Source organism: Culex quinquefasciatus, chromosome 1 (assembly GCF_015732765.1).
Source record: "Culex quinquefasciatus strain JHB chromosome 1, VPISU_Cqui_1.0_pri_paternal, whole genome shotgun sequence".
Lineage (NCBI taxonomy): Eukaryota > Metazoa > Arthropoda > Insecta > Diptera > Culicidae > Culex > Culex quinquefasciatus.
This window is the reverse complement of record NC_051861.1, coordinates 102,469,104-102,486,923: the sequence shown is the minus strand read 5'-3', so window position 1 is coordinate 102,486,923 and position 17,820 is coordinate 102,469,104. Positions and strand designations below refer to the sequence as shown.

Here is a 17,820-nt window from a genome sequence, read left to right as displayed (position 1 = left end):
TTTTCTACAATCGCACTTACCCTGTTCGGGATTCTCCGATGCCAAATTTGGAACCGAAATGTCCGCGATTCCTCGTCTACCACCCCGTCGCACACCTCCAGCAACGAAAGTAACATCCGCGGTAGCACCTCCTTGCTCGCTCCGACCGAACGTTGTCTGTCCAGTCCTCCTCCTCTCCCGCAACCGTCTCATACGTTCAGCAGAAGTGCTGCCAGGCGCAGTCGACCCTTCCGTTGCATCTCCCACTCGCCCCTGCCGCCTCCGCTTTCCTGGATTGGACACCGACGGTCCAGCCCCAGAACCTTCCGGGAACTCATCCCCGCGCTCTCCACCTCCTTCAGCAGCTCGCTTCCGTCGCCTGTACCGCCTTTTGCGTTCAGCGTTGTCCACTGGCGCCGCGGTAGGCTCATCCGCCAACTGCCTCTCCTCCTCTCTCTTCCGCTTCCGATAGGACGCCTTGTACACCTTCCGCAAATGCTGGGACATCTTGTCTAGCCGCAGTTCAGTAGGGTTATGAAGCGCCAAAAATGGTGCTGCTAGGTACTTGAATGCTACATCCCAAGATGGGAAGCTCATTTCAATCGATCAGCGTGAAGCAGCAAAAATCATGATCGGATTTGCAAAATAGGTTTAACAAGATTTACACTTAATTTTAAGGCTTCTAGCAGTATGTTTCTCGCTGACGCAATGAATTTGGATTCAAGAATAACTCTCTCGTGATAATTTTGTGGCCCTGAAAAGGGCCGTTTAATGTTAAAACCGACGAGTCGGGAACTGGCGACTTCCACCGTCTTTATCATTCTTGCTCCTCAACTGCAGCATCAGCCAGCATGCCTTCCCCCGGCCAGAGAACGGATTTTGATTTCCTCCTTCTGCTGATGATTCTTCTTTCGGCTATTGCTGCTGGCCTTCCTACGCGGGGCCGAAAACGAAATTCCTCCCGTTGCTGGCTTTCTGCCGGTCCGAGAACGGATTCCTCTCCTGCTGCTGGCCGTTCCTCTGCTGGTCTCTGCTCCCCTCTGCTCTAGCGGCTGCTGCGGTTTCCTCCGTGCCGTCCTGAAGTGGCCTTCTCGAGTGCTCGTGCCGTAATGATTCGCGTGTGCGAGGTTTTGGTGCTTAAATAGATTTGGGTATGGCAAGCGGCGCAAAAGGGGAGTGGTCTCCAACACATAAACGTTTTTGGCGCGTATGCGTTTGAGACCGCGCCCCCTTTTGTTCCGTTCTCCTATTCTGCCGACATAAAAGCAGCCAAACCTCGCACTCGCGAGTCATTTTGGATCGAGCACTCGAGAAGGCCACATCGGAGGAGGAAGCAGCCATCGCGGAGGAAGCAGCAAAAGCCACAGCAGAAGGAGAAGAAGAGGACAACCAGCGGAAAGAACTAGTAGCCTAGGAAATCTGTTCTTTGGTTGGTGGAAGGCTAGCAGCAGGAGGAAATTCAAATTCCGCTCTCGGTCCGGACAGTCGCAGGAAGACGGGATGACGTCATAAGTGGATTGAAACCCTTGGCGGAAGAGGGTGCCCAGATCAGACCAAATTAAACGGCCCTTTTCAGGGCCAATATATCAATCACGAAAGAGTTTGTCTCAGTCTCAACCAAACCAACCAACTCAGAAGTGAGTTGGCCTGAATTTGAACCGAGTCTACAAAATTGACGACCCTTTTCAAGGCCCTCAATCAGAACTAGCAAGCTATTTTACAAGTGATATTTTGCGAAAAACTTACTTAAACTATTTCACGCACTCGAATTACAAATTTTAACCTCAATCTACTTTGCTTGCGTACACACAGTATTCTATACAATTTTGATCATTGGCGTAAAGTGGATTGTTATATCAAATCACGAATTTTAACCCAGACTGCATGTTTCCAAATCCAAATTGGCTGGCGAGAAGGCAGTGAGGTTTAAAGATTTTTATTTGCTGAAAAAGCTCGAATTGATTACGAAGAAGTTTTTCTCAATTTTCTGTGATGGATTTTCTTTGCGGCACAACAAAAAATTTGCATCGCGGTAATCAATCAAAAGCGCGCAAGACTCTTTTCTTGATTTGCCGTTCCTACGGCCAATGTATTTCTGATAAATTGGTCATCATTCATTCTAAACTTTCTGTAAAGATTTTCTTTGCTTCACAACAAATTTCGATCTGATTGATGAGCGTCTCAGGTAGGCCTTCAAAGGTCAGTTTTTTCTAAGAATCATAAATTGTGAGAAAACTCTCACACTGTACCATAAATAAATATAGAAAATAGTAAATCACTTAAACATGCGTGCAATTGTCGTTTGCATTTTATGAAATGAATAAGATAACTCTTTCGTGATGAATTTGGTGGCCCTGAAAAGGGCCGTTTATTTCAATTTGCTGCCTTTCTTCTACTTGCAACCACAACTGCGCTTAATTTGCCGTCTGCGGGTCAGAAACGGCCAGTATCGATAACGTCTCAAGAACCACCAAACGGTAACCGACGGAATTGACCTCAAAAGGCTTCCTCTAAACAGCGCACAGAGCTGTGTTGAATTTCCATCTGATTTGCTTCGACTGGCCCGGCTTCCATTGTCGCTTCTTTTCTCCCTTCTGCTTGGCGCTTCCTTTGCCGCGTCCAGTCCAGTGAAGAAGTTGCTCCGTCGGTACGATGTTGACTGACAGAGCCGCTTTTAGTTGATTTAAGTCGGGGACGTATGCCCCGCCTTTTGCACCCATTCTCCTATACCTCCTTATTCGCTTTTGCCCCGTCGACGAACCGAAAATTATGCGGTGGAGTAGGGGTGATTTTAGATACATCAATCTCACGTCTCTCGATTGACTGATTGGGAAACGTTTGTTCAACCAACCAGCGTGCCCCAAAAGAGGAGAAATTTGCCGCGAGGGGAAGGTGAATCACGGCGTATCATTTCGCTTCGCGAAATTTTGGGTTGTTACCCTGTATAGAGAGCCCCATGAAGATGTTCTTCGTCAAAAGAAGCGATTAGGTTTAGATTGAAGAAGACTAACTCTTTCGTGATTGATTTTGGTGGTCCTGAAAAGGACCATATTGTTTGGTTATCTGAAAAGAATGGTTTTAGGATTATGGCTTTGCATGGAATGGCAAGAGTAACTCTTTCGTAATTGTTTTGGGTGGTCCTAAAAGGACCAAATTTCTGAAAGAAAAGTTGAAGATTATTGAATTTCTGAAAAGAAAATTAAGTTATGAATGGTTATAAAGTTCTACGCCCTGGCATCCCAAGAAAACAAACGCCTTGGACGACTTACAACACTGGAGGAAACCATTTATAGACAACTTTTAAACCCAAGGCGACAAAATCCTTAGACAACTTGCAACCCGGGAGGAAACCATTTATAGACAACTTGCAATCCCAAGTTGACAACATCCTTAGACCACTTTCAACCCACCCAAACGTTTATGGACGACTACTCTACCAACTTACTTTTGAATTTGCGCTTTTGGACGACCCTTCAAGACGCACAACCGAATTTCAAACGCTGAGGGAGCTGAACCCCCGTACACGACAGACTGGCGAACGCTGAGGGAGTTAAGCCTAAGAGCAAGAGATCTTCCCAGATTTGTTACTCTTGCAAACTTGCTGGTTTTAAATCTGGGTTGAACTCTTGCTCTTTGAGCCTAACTCCCCGACCCAACAGAACTTGCACACCCTTAGGACCAAGACCCGTGCCGAACCCTATTTGGACAGAACACCCATTCAAAAGAGGAGAGGAACGAAGGAGTAGAACGATTTTTAGCAAGAATGTTAAGAGCAAAATGGAGGGGTGAGGGGGGGGGGGCAGAGGGGTTGGGGGCGAGAGCAGCCTCAGAAAGCTGTGTATTCCGTCGCCCCCGAAGACCAAAATTTGTTCCTGAAATTTAAATTCAAATTATTGCAGTTCGCTGCTCCCCGACCCAACAGAACTTGCACACCCTTAGGACCAAGACCCGTGCCGAACCCTATTTGGACAGAACACCCATTCAAAAGAGGAGAGGAACGAAGGAGTAGAACGATTTTTAGCAAGAATGTTAAGAGCAAAATGGAGGGGTGAGGGGGGCAGAGGGGTTGGGGGCGAGAGCAGCCTCAGAAAGCTGTGTATTCCGTCGCCCCCGAAGACCAAAATTTGTTCCTGAAATTTAAATTCAAATTATTGCAGTTCGCTGCCTCGTCCCGAGGGACGGGAGAAGAGGGCAACAGTTTGGAATTGGACAAGAAACAACTCTTTCAGAAGCGCTCGCCACGAATGCGACGAGCTAGTTGGATGTCCTTGGGCATGATCGCGCACAAATTCGTGTGCTCGAACAGCCCACCAGATACACCTCGCAGGTCTCCTGCAGCGCCATCACGGCCGAACTCTGGAACCGCAGATCCGTCTCCTCCGGTGGCCGGCGCCTTCATGGCCAACTACTTCCGCGGTGCTTTTCCCCCGGTGAACTTGCGAGCTATCTGCTTCGTGCAAGCCATGGTCCTTAATTAGCCTCCGATGCGATGTTACTCCGTCGAATGTTATAGTCAGAATGATGTTCTGAGCTCTGGCGCGCGTTGTTATATATGATTTTGGCCCTCTACTTCCTCCTTTTCGCGACCGACACCAGTCGCGTTGTTTGGATGATTTTCCCCTCAAATTAGGTACTTGACTCATTCTGCAATCAAAATCACTACATTTTGAAAACGTTTTAAAAGATTCAATTGTCTATCGTAAAACTATTAAGCCAATGTTTAATAAGTAACTCTTTCATGATTGAAGATGCAACTCTTTCGTGAATGATTTGGTAGTCCTGAAAAGGACTGTTAAGTTTGACTTTTCTTGGCGGAAGCGGCAGTGGCCTACACGGTACCAGCGGCCTTCCGGTTTTTGGCCAGCTTCAGCAAACTCGTTGCACCAGTTCCTTTGCGTCGGGTGAACGCCTTCCGGATGAAATTAAACTGCTTGGCCAGGCCGCACTTGTAGTTGATCGCGATGTTCTTCTTGATAACCCGCGACGATCCGTTTTTCGGTGGCCGGCGGATGGTCTGCTTCCTTCTCCTTTTGCTGCTGCTGCTGCTGCTCCTTCCACGCCGGTCCGATGTTGGCTTCTCGAGTGCTCGTTCCAAAATGACACGCGCGGGCGATGTTTGGTTGCTTAAATCGATTTGGATATGGCAAGCGGCTCAAAAGGGGCGCGGTCTCCAACGCATAAACTTTTTTTGCGCGTATGCATTTGAGACCGCGCCCCTTTTGTCTCGTTCTCCTATTCTGCCGACACATAAGCAGCCAAACCTCGCACTCGCGAGTCATTTTGGATCGAGCACTCGAGAAGGCCACATCAGTCCATCGCGGAGGAAGCAGCAGAAGGAGAAGAAGAGGACCAGCAGCAGAACCATCCAGCCATCTAGAACCATCCAACCAGAATCTTTTCTCGGGTTGGTGGAGGGCCATTAGCAGTCGCAGAAGCAACCAAGGCCGCTTCAGTTGCGGATAGGAACGAGTAAAATGGCCGACAAAACGGCGATTATCGCCACAGTGTGATGCATCATCCAAACACAAACGGCCCTTTTAAGGGCCACTAATTTATCACGAAAGAGTTGTCCTTCAGTTCCAAGCAATAAAATTTCGAATCGAATGGAATCAAAATCATGCCGATTCGATTTGAGGGAAGGAAGATTTAAGAGATTGACGGATGACGCAATATTCCAGGGCCTTCGGCCCGGGTTTTCTGGAATGACCTTCGAAAAAGACGTAAGTCTACGTTAATAATCTATCCTTTTCTGACATTTTAAATTAATCGATAGCAACTCAATCTCATTTTTTCGGCGCAGATAGTTTGGAAACTCGGCTGTCATTTTCAGTAATATTTCGGTAAACCGCTTTGAAGTGATTTACACGTACCGTCATCGGGGGTGAGATTGTGTCATACAAAAATGCAGTAATTTGTATGACCCAATCTCACCCCCAGACCCAATGTCACCCCCAATGACGGTACCTTCAAAATGTTCAAAATGTTAGTTTCAGGAAAATTAATAATTCAGAAATGAGCGTGCATGAACTTCTCTTTCGTGATTGATTTATTGGCCCTGAAAAGGGCCGTTTAATTACGACTGAACCTGGTTCGCGGGGCCATCCCCGTTCTCCTCCACGACGCTCTTCCACCTTTTGCTGCTGCTCGATTGTTGCTCCCACGCGAGCCCGATTAGGCCTGTACGAACGTCCACAGCTTCTTTAGCCTCATGTTGACTGCTGCTTCCTCCTTTTTTCCGGCTGCTGTGCTGCTGCTGCTGCTGCTCCGCGCCGGCCCGACGTGCACAGTTCGAGTGCTCGTTCCAATGTGAGTTGCTTTGGCGAAATTTTCTGCTTATATAGCGGCACAGCCGGAGAACAGCACAAAGGGGCGCGGCCTCGAATGCATACGCTCGCTCTGATTGGTCATCTGTCCGATTTGTACTGAAAAATTACTCATTTTGATTGCATGTTTTAAGTGCTTTAACTATGTTTAGTCAGACTATCTATGTAGTTAAACAATAGCTGAAGTCTTCCTCTTTCGATTGGTGGTCCAACCGTCTGGATTGATTCACAGGGAAAAAAGATATAAGCGTTCAAAATGTCCCCTTTTTTAACGCTTAAAAGTGACGCTTTGGATCGAATTTCTGAACTGCCCCCCCAATATAGTAAATAGAGACATAGTCCTATGTCAAAAATAAAGTAAAATAACCAACCTAAAAGTTTAAAATATCGCAAAAAATCCAGTTTTTGACAAAATCCGGTTCTCTTGATCTCAAAAAATGCCTAGGATGACCTCTTAAGGAAACCGACCTCGAAACCCAGATTTGTTCACTGTGGCCGTCAGGAAACTGCTACTAACGGAAAAAGTCCTTTTTGTGAGCTCAACTTTGATGACCACTAATCATTCGAATCGGGTTGCATTCGAAAGGTGTTTGTCTATACTTTGACCGCATCCATTTTGTAACCTATTATCGTTGGTCTTTGGGGGCCAGAATTTGGGAGAATCCATATCATTTGACATATCAACTTCATGAAATTGAAAGATATGACAATATCAAGTTTTGATCTCATAATATCATGATGTTTGGTGCATGATGTGATTTGTTGTCTATTTTTGTGATTTCATTATCCCAGTATATAAAGTCAAGCCGATCACTATTCAATACCCAAACCCCAGTGAGCATTTTCACCAAAGAGTAGTGTTGGAGGCTGTTGCAAAAATATATTAAGGTTTTAAACAAATCCATTTTTAACAGTAATTTGCAAAAGCTATGAGAAAAAGTTAAACCAATCCTGGAGGTCTATGGCTCATTTTGCAGTGCTTCCAGAATTTTCGAATGTAATAAGAGAGTTGGAAATGATGAAGTTTTACTGAAGTGCGAACAATTTTAAGATTTTTTTTTTATGTTTTTTGGACCTCAAACTTCAATGTCCGTTTTGCCCCACTTCCCTTTGTCGTAGAGGGTCGTAGAGAGTTCATCTCATTTATAGACAAACAACAAACGCTGAAAGTTTCATCCAAATCGGAGCACCTCGATACGACCTGTTACACATTGGTGAAAAACTCGTTCTTAAGAGCTTTAAATTTGGGAATGAATTACATTTTGCATGCTGATTTGGTCTTCGGACTACAAAGATAACAAATATTTTTGAAATTTAAGGAGTTTTCTTTAAGATGATTCATTACATATTTAAAAATGTATGGATTGATTTAAAAACGATAAAATTTGTATGCAATTCATAGCAACATTTCAATGAGTTTCATTTTAGCATTCAAAATATGTCTCCTAAATATTGAAATATGAAAACGGATAGCTAAGATTGGTTAACTATAAAAAAAACAAAATTGGTTCGCTATTTATTTTTTTCTTTTTTGCCAAGCTGTATTTCAGCAACGAATTGTCTAATTACTCAGTATATTAACTCAACTTTCCAAAAGATATTTTTCAAGACAGTCAATTTCTGGAGATCGAATATGTTGAATATGAAAAACATCATAAAGGATGAATCTTGAATCAATTTCAGCTGATAGCTTTTCTTTTATTAAGGAATTTCGAAGCTTTCTGATTGTTCTCGTCTAATTTTAAAATAAAACGAAACTCTGAAAAACATTTCCAATGAATTACTGAATTTCCTGCTTAAAATCAAAGTAATTATAAATTATTTGCCAGTCTAAGGACTTGCTGGAAACACTTGCTACGGGTAAAGCTCTTGAAATTAAATTTATCTAATAACATTTCAATCATTTTATATTTAAGTCTAAGTATGTTACAGCTATATTTAGGTTTTCCAGTGTGTTTCCATTTTTTTTGTCAAGATGAGATGTTCGGTATAAGAATCCATGAAGTTTGATACCTACATTGCCCAAAACTTGTATGAATAGATAAATGTCCCTCTGTAGAGACATCATTGAGAGCCCCGCCCCATGTTATGGCCAATTCTGTCAATAAGTTTATTTTCATGTGATTGCTGCAATACGATCACATTTATGATATTTATTTGCATCACTACTGCTAATGAAGGGTAAGCTGATCTCACTATCCGTGCAGTACCGCTGTTTACACGTGAGTCTTGTCTATCGATGAAGCTCACTCGTTCTGAACCAGGTTCTGATTTTTCAAAATGTTGTCCTCAATCCTTTTAAGCTTGTTTCTTCCTGGTTGAGCAACAGCTTGTCCAGATTGGCACAGCATAATTATCATGTTCTAGAATGCTCGTCTGCTTATTCTAATCATTATTTAGCTATCTTTCACATTGATTCATCAAATAAATATTCTCAGTTCACCGTTTGATTGCGACATTCGCGTCGCAGAGTTGACCGCATGACCGAAGAGGCATGACTGCATGAAACCCCTCGATTTCTTGTTCACCTTCGCGCAGATCCGTTCATTGCCCGCCCGCCTACTTGTGAATGACGCCGACTACAACCAAATTCCATCATCCGTCGTCGTCGTCGTCGTCGTCGTAGCGCTTCATCATGAATGGGCTTTTAGCCTGCTGTGGTTGTGGTGGTGGTGAAGTAACAGTAGTGGTAGTAAACTTTGGTTAAGGCCACGCACGGCTTATGAACTCATTCTCTGTCTGCTGACTGACTGACTGTGCCCTGTGTGTTGACTGACTGTCGGATTCACCCCCTGTCGGTGCTGCGGCCCGCATCCACGTGAACTGGTTGAAGATCATTTCGTTACATTGTAATGGTACACGGTCAACCGAAAAGGCCAATGGAACCATATTCGCGAAACGGTGCCCCCTAAAAGCCCCGGTTGACGAATGCGGCAGTGTGCGAATCTGGTTTGGCGGCGGCGCTTTTTGTTTTGCGAAATTTTTGCACAGCCTTGGCCGTAACTTGGCGGCGACGTCGACGGCCGACCAGACCAGTGCTGGTGGTTGTTTCAAGTCGAATGAAGCACTCTGAATGGTGGCTGGGTGCGCAGGTTGAACGGAGGTGAACACTTTCAGGTTTGCTCGTTGGAGAACGTAGAGTTTACCGTTGCTTTTGCGTGTATTGGATTTCAGAGTCGGCTTGTCGAATAGTTTCTGAGAACAGTGATGCGAGATGGAGGGTTTAATGATTATAGATATTGGAAAAAATCTTTCATGATTTTTATGTCATTAAAAATGATTTATTCTTTGAGATGTTTTCTAAAGATTTTCCTATTTCTAGACTCAGATATAATCAAACCTACTAAATAAAGAATGTTTGTACAGTCCTGACTCGATTAGCCGAAGTTTGCCACTTTTCATATCATATTTCTAGAACCACAATATTTCTAGAGTTTTTTTTTTCTAAATGTCCTATAAACTATTGTTTTTCATATGTTTATAGGACCTACTCAAAAAAAAAAAAAAAACTTCTGCAATCCTATTCTAGTTAAATTTGAGTTTACCAATTTCTTTTTTTCAATTTTCCATCATCGCCACTTTGGGGGCCATCTTCGATTACAGCAGCCACTTTTTTCGTAGAACTTTGGATAATCAAGACTAGATTGCTGTACTTTTTCTGGAATTTTGTATGACCTAAATATACCCTCCAGGCTTGATTTATTTAGAATACTTTTTACCTTTTTGTATAAATTTGTATTCTCCGTATTCAAGAAGAGTTCAAAATATAAGAATGTTTTTTTTTTCAATTTCTATAACTAAGGTAGCTTATTAAAAAAATAGAAATATGATTGAAGATTAAATTTCTTGGTACTTCTTGGTGTTCGGTGTTGTAAAAATATCAAACTTTCAGTTATCAGCGACTACAATTATCATGCCCGAAATCTCATCTCCCAATTTTCACTGCATTAATGTTTTGACGAAGAACTTCGTCTTAGGGCTCTATACAGGGTAGCAATCCAAAATTTCGCGAAGCGAAAGGAAACGCTTTGGTTTCACCTTCCCCTCTCGGCAAATTTCCCCTCTTTTAGCGCATGCTGGTTGGTTGAACAAACGTTATCCAATCAGTCAATCGAGAGACGGGGATGTTCCGATAAGGGGACATTTGCGGAACCATTTTCTTCTTCTTTACTTCTTTTTCCCAACGTCAAAATAACATGAGACCTTGTTTGAGCAGAAACAGATAGATCTTAAGATATAACTCTTTCGTCATTGATTTTGTGGCCAAGAAACGTAAATAATAATAACTATAAAAAAATCATTTACTTTTGTGTCTGAAGTTCTTCGTCATGATGGTTATGCATGTAGCATTACCAAAGCACCTTTTTTTTGAAAATTCAAAAGAGATTTTGTTTGAACTTTTTCAGGCCAGAATTTTTCTCAATATATGTTTAGTGATGGGAAAATCATTTTTATGACCATACGAAAATTATAGGCTATTTTAACAACGTTGATTATCATATATCGATGCCTCTGTGCTCCTTCCATTAGTTTCCAAAATATCTGAGTATTGACGAAAATTTTATTTTTCATTATATATATATTTTTTTTTTTGCGGTGCTGTACATTGGAATTTCATAAAAATTCAAAACATTTTAAACAAGCCCAAACATGCTTAATATGATTATCAATACAGAATAATGCGTTTTAGATTGTTTTCAGTTGATTAGACTTCAATTTTCATGGAAATTTTGAAGTTTTTTGGAATTTTTTTTTTGCGCTCTGATTTTTCAGATCAATTTTGAAGGGGGGGCGACATGGAAAATATTTGCAACGGCGTTATTAGTTTTTAAATAATTTTAGCTTACCAAACAAACCAAATATTTTTATTATTCCAAAGTTCATATGAAAAAGAAAAAAAGAATTTCCAACACTGCAAAAGAACCGCTCATCCATACTGCTGGGTTTTCAAGTGTGTTCCGCATAGCTGTGAGCTGTTCTCCGCACACATCGCTCTTCGTTTTCGTTCGTACTCATACCAACAGTTATGTCTAGCGCTAGTACTCCCCGACCCCACCTCTTCGCACACACCCATCCGCATCCCTCTCTCGGATGCTGGCCCGAGCGCAACTGCTCTCCCCATTGCTGCTCGCCTGGTAGAAATGAGCGAATTGAAGACACTGGCACACGACACACGAGTGTCGTCGGCCCCACAATATGCTTTTTTTTCCTAGCCCCAATTTCTTCTCGCCACACACGCGCTGGAGTCTGCGGCAATCTCCTCGCGAGACGATGGCACACTCGCACACACGCCGTCGGCATCCTCCAAGGAAGTCCTGGGCCTCCTCAAGGTCTCTCATCTTGCGTGAGATTTTTTTCGGTCGCGGTCATTCGCAGCATCTCCTCCATCATCTTAGGAGGCCTTGCTCGCACGCACTCGGGCCCCCTTCGGAAGCGCTCAGCCGCCTCCCCCTTAAGACACACACACGTGACTTGTGTGGGTATTTACGAAGAAGACGCGTGTGTCCGCGCCAAGACGCATACTCGCAGTAGTAGGCCGCGGAAGCTGCACTCACACATGACGGCGACGACGACGACGCACGAAAGGTGCGCGCCGATGCATCTCTCGCCGGTCGTCGCAAGGAAGCGCACTCCACGCGAGTGAACGAGAAGGCTGCAGCGCCTGCATGTATGCAGGTCGATGGTCGGGACGCTGTCATCACCGTTGGAGTCCAGCAAAGGGATGCCACGCGAGCGGGCGCCACACGTGCAACTGTCATCCTGGTCGGTTTTCATCGGGCGTAGGAGGCGATGTGTGTATTCGTATTTCGCTGTTTTGTAATTAATTTTCAATGTGGAATAAAACGAACCAATTCAATAAATTCAATCGCGGGTGCTCGCGAGTTCGGCGAAAGCGTGTGCGTTAGCGTGTCCCAAAAAAACACGAAGTCGAGGAATTCAATGTGCTCAGTTCTCAAATGATAGAAAATCATGTTAGAAACAACTCTCTCATACATGAAAACTTTCGGAAAAATCGTTTACCACGTTCCTGGGCATTTTTTGAAAAAGTCAGTTTTTCGACAATTTCACAAAATCTGCTTAAAAAATGGAAAATTTTAAAATTTCAAATAGCCTATACCATTAAATGATGGTCTGTGGTCCAATAAACAAGTTATTGTATCGATTTGGCCTTTTAAAACCTTTTTTTCACTTTCCCGGTAGCTTTTATGTCGAAAAATACGAGTTTCTGCTTTACTTTTTTTCAATCTTTTCCCTCGGTATTGAACACAAAAATTTCCTCATATGTGAAAATACATGCATCTTGTAGGAAATTTTCCGCCGAAGATTTTCGTCTAAGCAACTTTGAAGTTTCATCAACTCTGAGCTGAGATATTCCAGTTTTTGTGAAGAAAGAATATTGAATATTTGAAAATGTTGATATTAATCATCATTGGCATACAATATTAGGGATAATTTAAGCCTAATTTGAAGTGCGGCTGTATCGCATCTGTTTTTAAACATGATTGGTTCATCCTTCAATACTAAGGGCCACCTGGTGTTGTTTTCTCATGGCACACTACGTGCTAAATGAATGAATTACTTTTAGCAAATAACTTTATTTAGAGCATTTTGCATTTAAACCAATCGATGCACGTTTGCTGTGTTTCCATGGATACAAATAAACAAATAACAAATCGATGCATCTGTGCTCTCTTATGCTATCTAGATAGGAAAGCCAGTAAGCTTAGTACAAGAGCACAGAGGCATCGAAATATATGGTTCGATTGTACGGGGTTGGCAATTGTCCACGCTCCAACCAAAAAAAGTTTTTTTTATGGACAATTGACCATGAGAAGGGGAGGGAGCTGAGATTTAAAAAAAATGTCTACGTGATTAATGGATGGATCCCTATAGAATAAATTCCAAATATTAGTGATATTTTTAATTTACCTGAACATCGGATTTATCAACAGGAGTTATAAGAAGGGAGTGTAAACGTTACGTTGTGGTTCAGATCACGGAAATGCGTACAATTGAACCTTATATTTGTTATTTGTTTATTTGTATCCATGGAAACACAGCAAACGTGCATCGATTGGTTTAAATGCCAAATGCTCTAAATATGAGTTATTTGCTAAAAGTAATTCATTCATTTAGCACGTAGTGTGCCATGAGAAAACAAAACCAGGTGGCCCTTAGTATTGAAGGATGAACCAATCATGTTTAAAAACAGATGCGATACAGCCGCACTTCAAATTAGGCTTAAATTATCCCTAATATTGTATGCCAATGATGATTAATATCAACATTTTCAAATATTCAATATTCTTTCATCACAAAACTGGAATATCTCAGCTCAGAGTTGATGAAACTTCAAAGTTGCTTAGACGAAAATCTTCGGCGGAAAATTTCCTACAAGATGCATGTATTTTCACATATGAGGAAATTTTTGTGTTCAATACCGAGGGAAAAGATTGAAAAAAAGTAAAGCAAAAACTCGTATTTTTCGACATAAAAGCTACCGGGAAAGTGAAAACAAGGTTTTAAAAGGCCAAATCGATACAATAACTTGTTTATTGGACCACAGACCATCATTTAATGGTATAGGCTATTTGAAATTTTAAAATTTTCCATTTTTTCTAAGCAGATTTTGTGAAATTGTCGAAAAAACTGACTTTTTTCAAAAAAATGCCCAGGGAACGTGGTAAACAATTTTTCCGAAAGTTTTTATGTATGAGAGAGTTGTTTCTAACATGATTTTCTATCATTTGAGAACTGAGCACATTGAATTCCTCGAATTCGTGTTTTTTTGGGACACGCTAGTGTGCGTGCACGTGGACCGGAGAGAGATAGAGAGAGAGAGAGAGAAAGAGAGCAAACGAATATCGGCTGACCTGTGCTGGACGACACTGTTTTCGCGATGAGGGTGCAATAGATGTCTGATGGTTGCAACTTCTGTCTCACAAGCTAGAGGATCAGGGATCAAATCCTGTGGAAGGCCACTTGAAATTTGGAATTAGGAATTGAACTTTTAAGGTGAAGCCGTTGATCATTTTCGAAGAAAATTAATCATCGCTATAAAAAATTGTGTATTAAATTCAATTTAACGAATTTCAGGACCAAAAGGAATCAGCATGTGCCGGTTGTTGCCTTCTTGAAGCCACTGAAAGAATTTTTGATCCAAATCAATTGTGCTTTAAAATTTATATAATTTTGTGGCACAGTCATTGACGTCCTAGTTGGCAATCATTGATTAATGATGATTTCCATTACTTAACAAGGAATGGAATAATCGTTACCAAAAGGAATCAGCATGTGTAGGGCACTTGTTGAAGGAATTTTGTCAAAATATTGAAAGCGACGCAAAATTTATATCTTTGAAGGAAAAATCATAACAATGATGGAAGTCTTCACGTTAATTTGAACAAAAAAAATGAAAGGTATTGGGTCGACATTCAAACTCCCACATCTTTGGATTGGTGATCTGGGTTTGGGCGGAGTTTTTGCGCTATAGGAGTGATTTGAGCGGAAGTGGTCATCCTTGTCATCCTTTCATATTAACACCGCTTTATCGACGACGCTTTATACTCTGGACTGGGATAAGCTTTTTATCAGCAATAGTCCAAATCCGATACAGAAAATACTTTTCCATAATTTCAATGCTGCTACCTGCGAGTATTAGATTGGAAGCACTGATATAGGGGAACAGCATCTAATTCCAGCGTACCTCTAATGTTGACAGGTCAGAATTTTGACATTCAATTAAAGCGGTTACGGTGTTCGCATTGTAAGCGAATGGTCCTGGGTTTCGATGGCCATCTGCTTCCAACAAGAATGTAGGGTACGTTATCCATTAGTGGAGCCCTTTCCTATAGTGGACCCTCTGATGGGTTTTTGATGAAAAAACCAATAAAATCACAATTTCAAGCGTGTTTTTGTCTGCAAATCTCTACTTGGCATGTTTAGCATCATTTAAAAAAAAAGTTGACTGACATTGAATTGTCCTTTTTGCCAAAATAAGTGTTTTGAGTTCAACTTCTGAAATCTGCCATGGCCACTAGCATTTTCACAACAAAACAGCATTTCTATTTTATGATTGAATTAACTATCCAATCATTTTTTGACTGGCTATTTAACTTCAGTAAGTCGAAATAATGTAAGTTTAATTAACTATACTAAAATAAAGCAAAGAATTGCTCATTTTCAAGCAAAAATTAGGGGGGTCCAATATAGGACAACGAAAATCCTAACTTTTCCAAAAGTGGACCCTTGTTAAATGAACCTTCAAAAATGAAGAAAACTGTGTATTTAAGCAAAAGTTTCTCTTAAACATACAATAAATGGTTGTTGTAATCAACCTTATTGAATATTTATTCAATTAGGAGTATAAATATAGCTATTTTCATGTTAAAAGTATCTAAAATGCTGAAGCCGTAAGAATTTATAAATAATAAAAAAAAACTATAGTTAATTGTACTTAACTGAAGCATCATAATCAAAGTTTGAAATGATATTTTACAATAATAAATCAATAACAAAACATTTTTTGAAAATAAACATGCGTAGTTTTATCAACAGTTGTAAACAAATCTATTGTTTTGTTTCGGCCAACTATTTATATAATTTATATGGAAAAATGAGCATCAAAATTACTTTTTTTATCATTTTAATGTTTACAGATGTTTTTACAACGTTTTCTTTATTCTTTTTTGGAAATAAATGTGTTTGAATGTCTGTTATGTTTTTTGTTGTTTTATGCAAAATTTGATATCAAAACATATTTGTTCATGATGGAAAATCCATCTTTTATTCATTATATCTATCATAAGACCTCCACAATGCATCAAAACACCAAATATCGGTAAAAGTTGGTATAAAAATAATAGCTTTCCTATAGTGGACCCGGGTCCACAATCGGATTATGGACCCGGGTCCACTATTGGAAAAGAGGGTCCATAACAGGCAAAAAAAAACTATTTTTTCAAATGGCTATTTTTCTGCATAAAACAAATTACTGATGAAACAAATAGTTAAAATTGTTCAAAAGACTTCAGATTACATTGTTTTGTTCAAAAGGTTATGAAAAAGTGCTTAAAATATTGAAAAAATGTGAAAAATGCGCGTCGGCTCTACTAGGGGGTCCACTAATGGTTAAAATACCCTATAGGAAATATTTTTTTTTTTTGAAACTCTGATCATGAACGAAAATCAAAGTCGCTCGAGTCGGGGTTCGATCCACCGTCCTCTGGATTGGTAAGCAAAAATGTTAACCACTAGGCCATCGCGACTTGGTGAGCCATAACTGGAATTAGGAATACTGTTAGTACCAACTATATACGCGCTGGGTCCTTGTCCATAGGGGGATGGCGTCGCTATTTTTAGACCACGTTTTCCACTTTTTCTCATCGAGACCGACTACTTTATCGACTTCATTTTGCTGGTCGAGATAGGACGCCGTCTATTTTTAGACGATGACTCAGCACTTTTACACTCTTGCACATAAAATAACCAGATGGCAGCACGATGTAACGCCACGTCCCTATTTGACAAGGGTTCGGAAGTTCTATAAATAACGTTTGAATCCGATTGATGCAAACGTTCTTCAGGGCGGGGTTTGTCGATAAAGCTGAAGTACCTCGCGCTCGGCTAGCCAGCGTAGAAATGGGTCACCGAAGCACGGCAGAGCTAACACCTTCCAAATGCCTATGCGAGGTATTTGCATGTACCGTCATCTGGGGTGAATCGGGACTACAGAGCACTTAAAGCTTTTAAATTTGGAAACAGATGTACACATTTTGATGGTCTGAGTCCAAGTGTCCCGATTCGCCCCAGATGACGGTACATGCAAATAACTCGCATAAGCATTTGGACATGGAAACAACTCAATTTGTAAGAAGCGGCCGCGTGGTCCCGTTTGGTTGGTTGCACACACACACACACACACACACACACACACACACACACACACACATACCCCCCGAGGCAAGCGAGTGGCCTCGACGCAGCACACAATTCACGACAAAAAAGCGAAACAAAAGGCACACAAAAAATAAACAGTTTTTACTCCGAATAGTTTTTACGACCGCGCCAATTATGCACTCTGAACACGATTACGAGTACAGCACAAAAAGATCACCTCAAAAATCCATCATCCCGGCACTGCTGCTAACACGATACTCTTAATTCAACATAATTTACAGGTAATTTTTATATTGGTTTTCCATACTTGTAAATAGAGTAGTTCCTTAAAAAAATAAAATGTTTAAACTCGGACACATTTTAAAGAATTTGGTATTTCTTAAAAAAACGTTACTTAATCCACCCTTAGGTGGTTGGCCCCTTTCTCACATTTAAATGCAAAAAAAGCGTAAATAACACTTAAGTGCTTATAACTTTTGATAGGGTTGTCAGATCTTCAATGTTTTGGACGCGTTAGAAAGGTCTTTTGAATACCCATCCTACGATAGGTCGCATGAGTGATCCAGACAACGTTATCATCAACATATCTGAGATCCGGCCTCCAAAAAGCGTATAAATA

General features: G+C 41.2%; 1 pseudogene; it reads right to left on the bottom strand.

Annotated features, from left to right (window-relative positions):
- Positions 1 to 4,110: 4,110 nt before the first annotated feature.
- LOC6054266 lies at positions 4,111 to 4,509 on the bottom strand (annotated as a pseudogene).
- Positions 4,510 to 17,820: the final 13,311 nt, after the last annotated feature.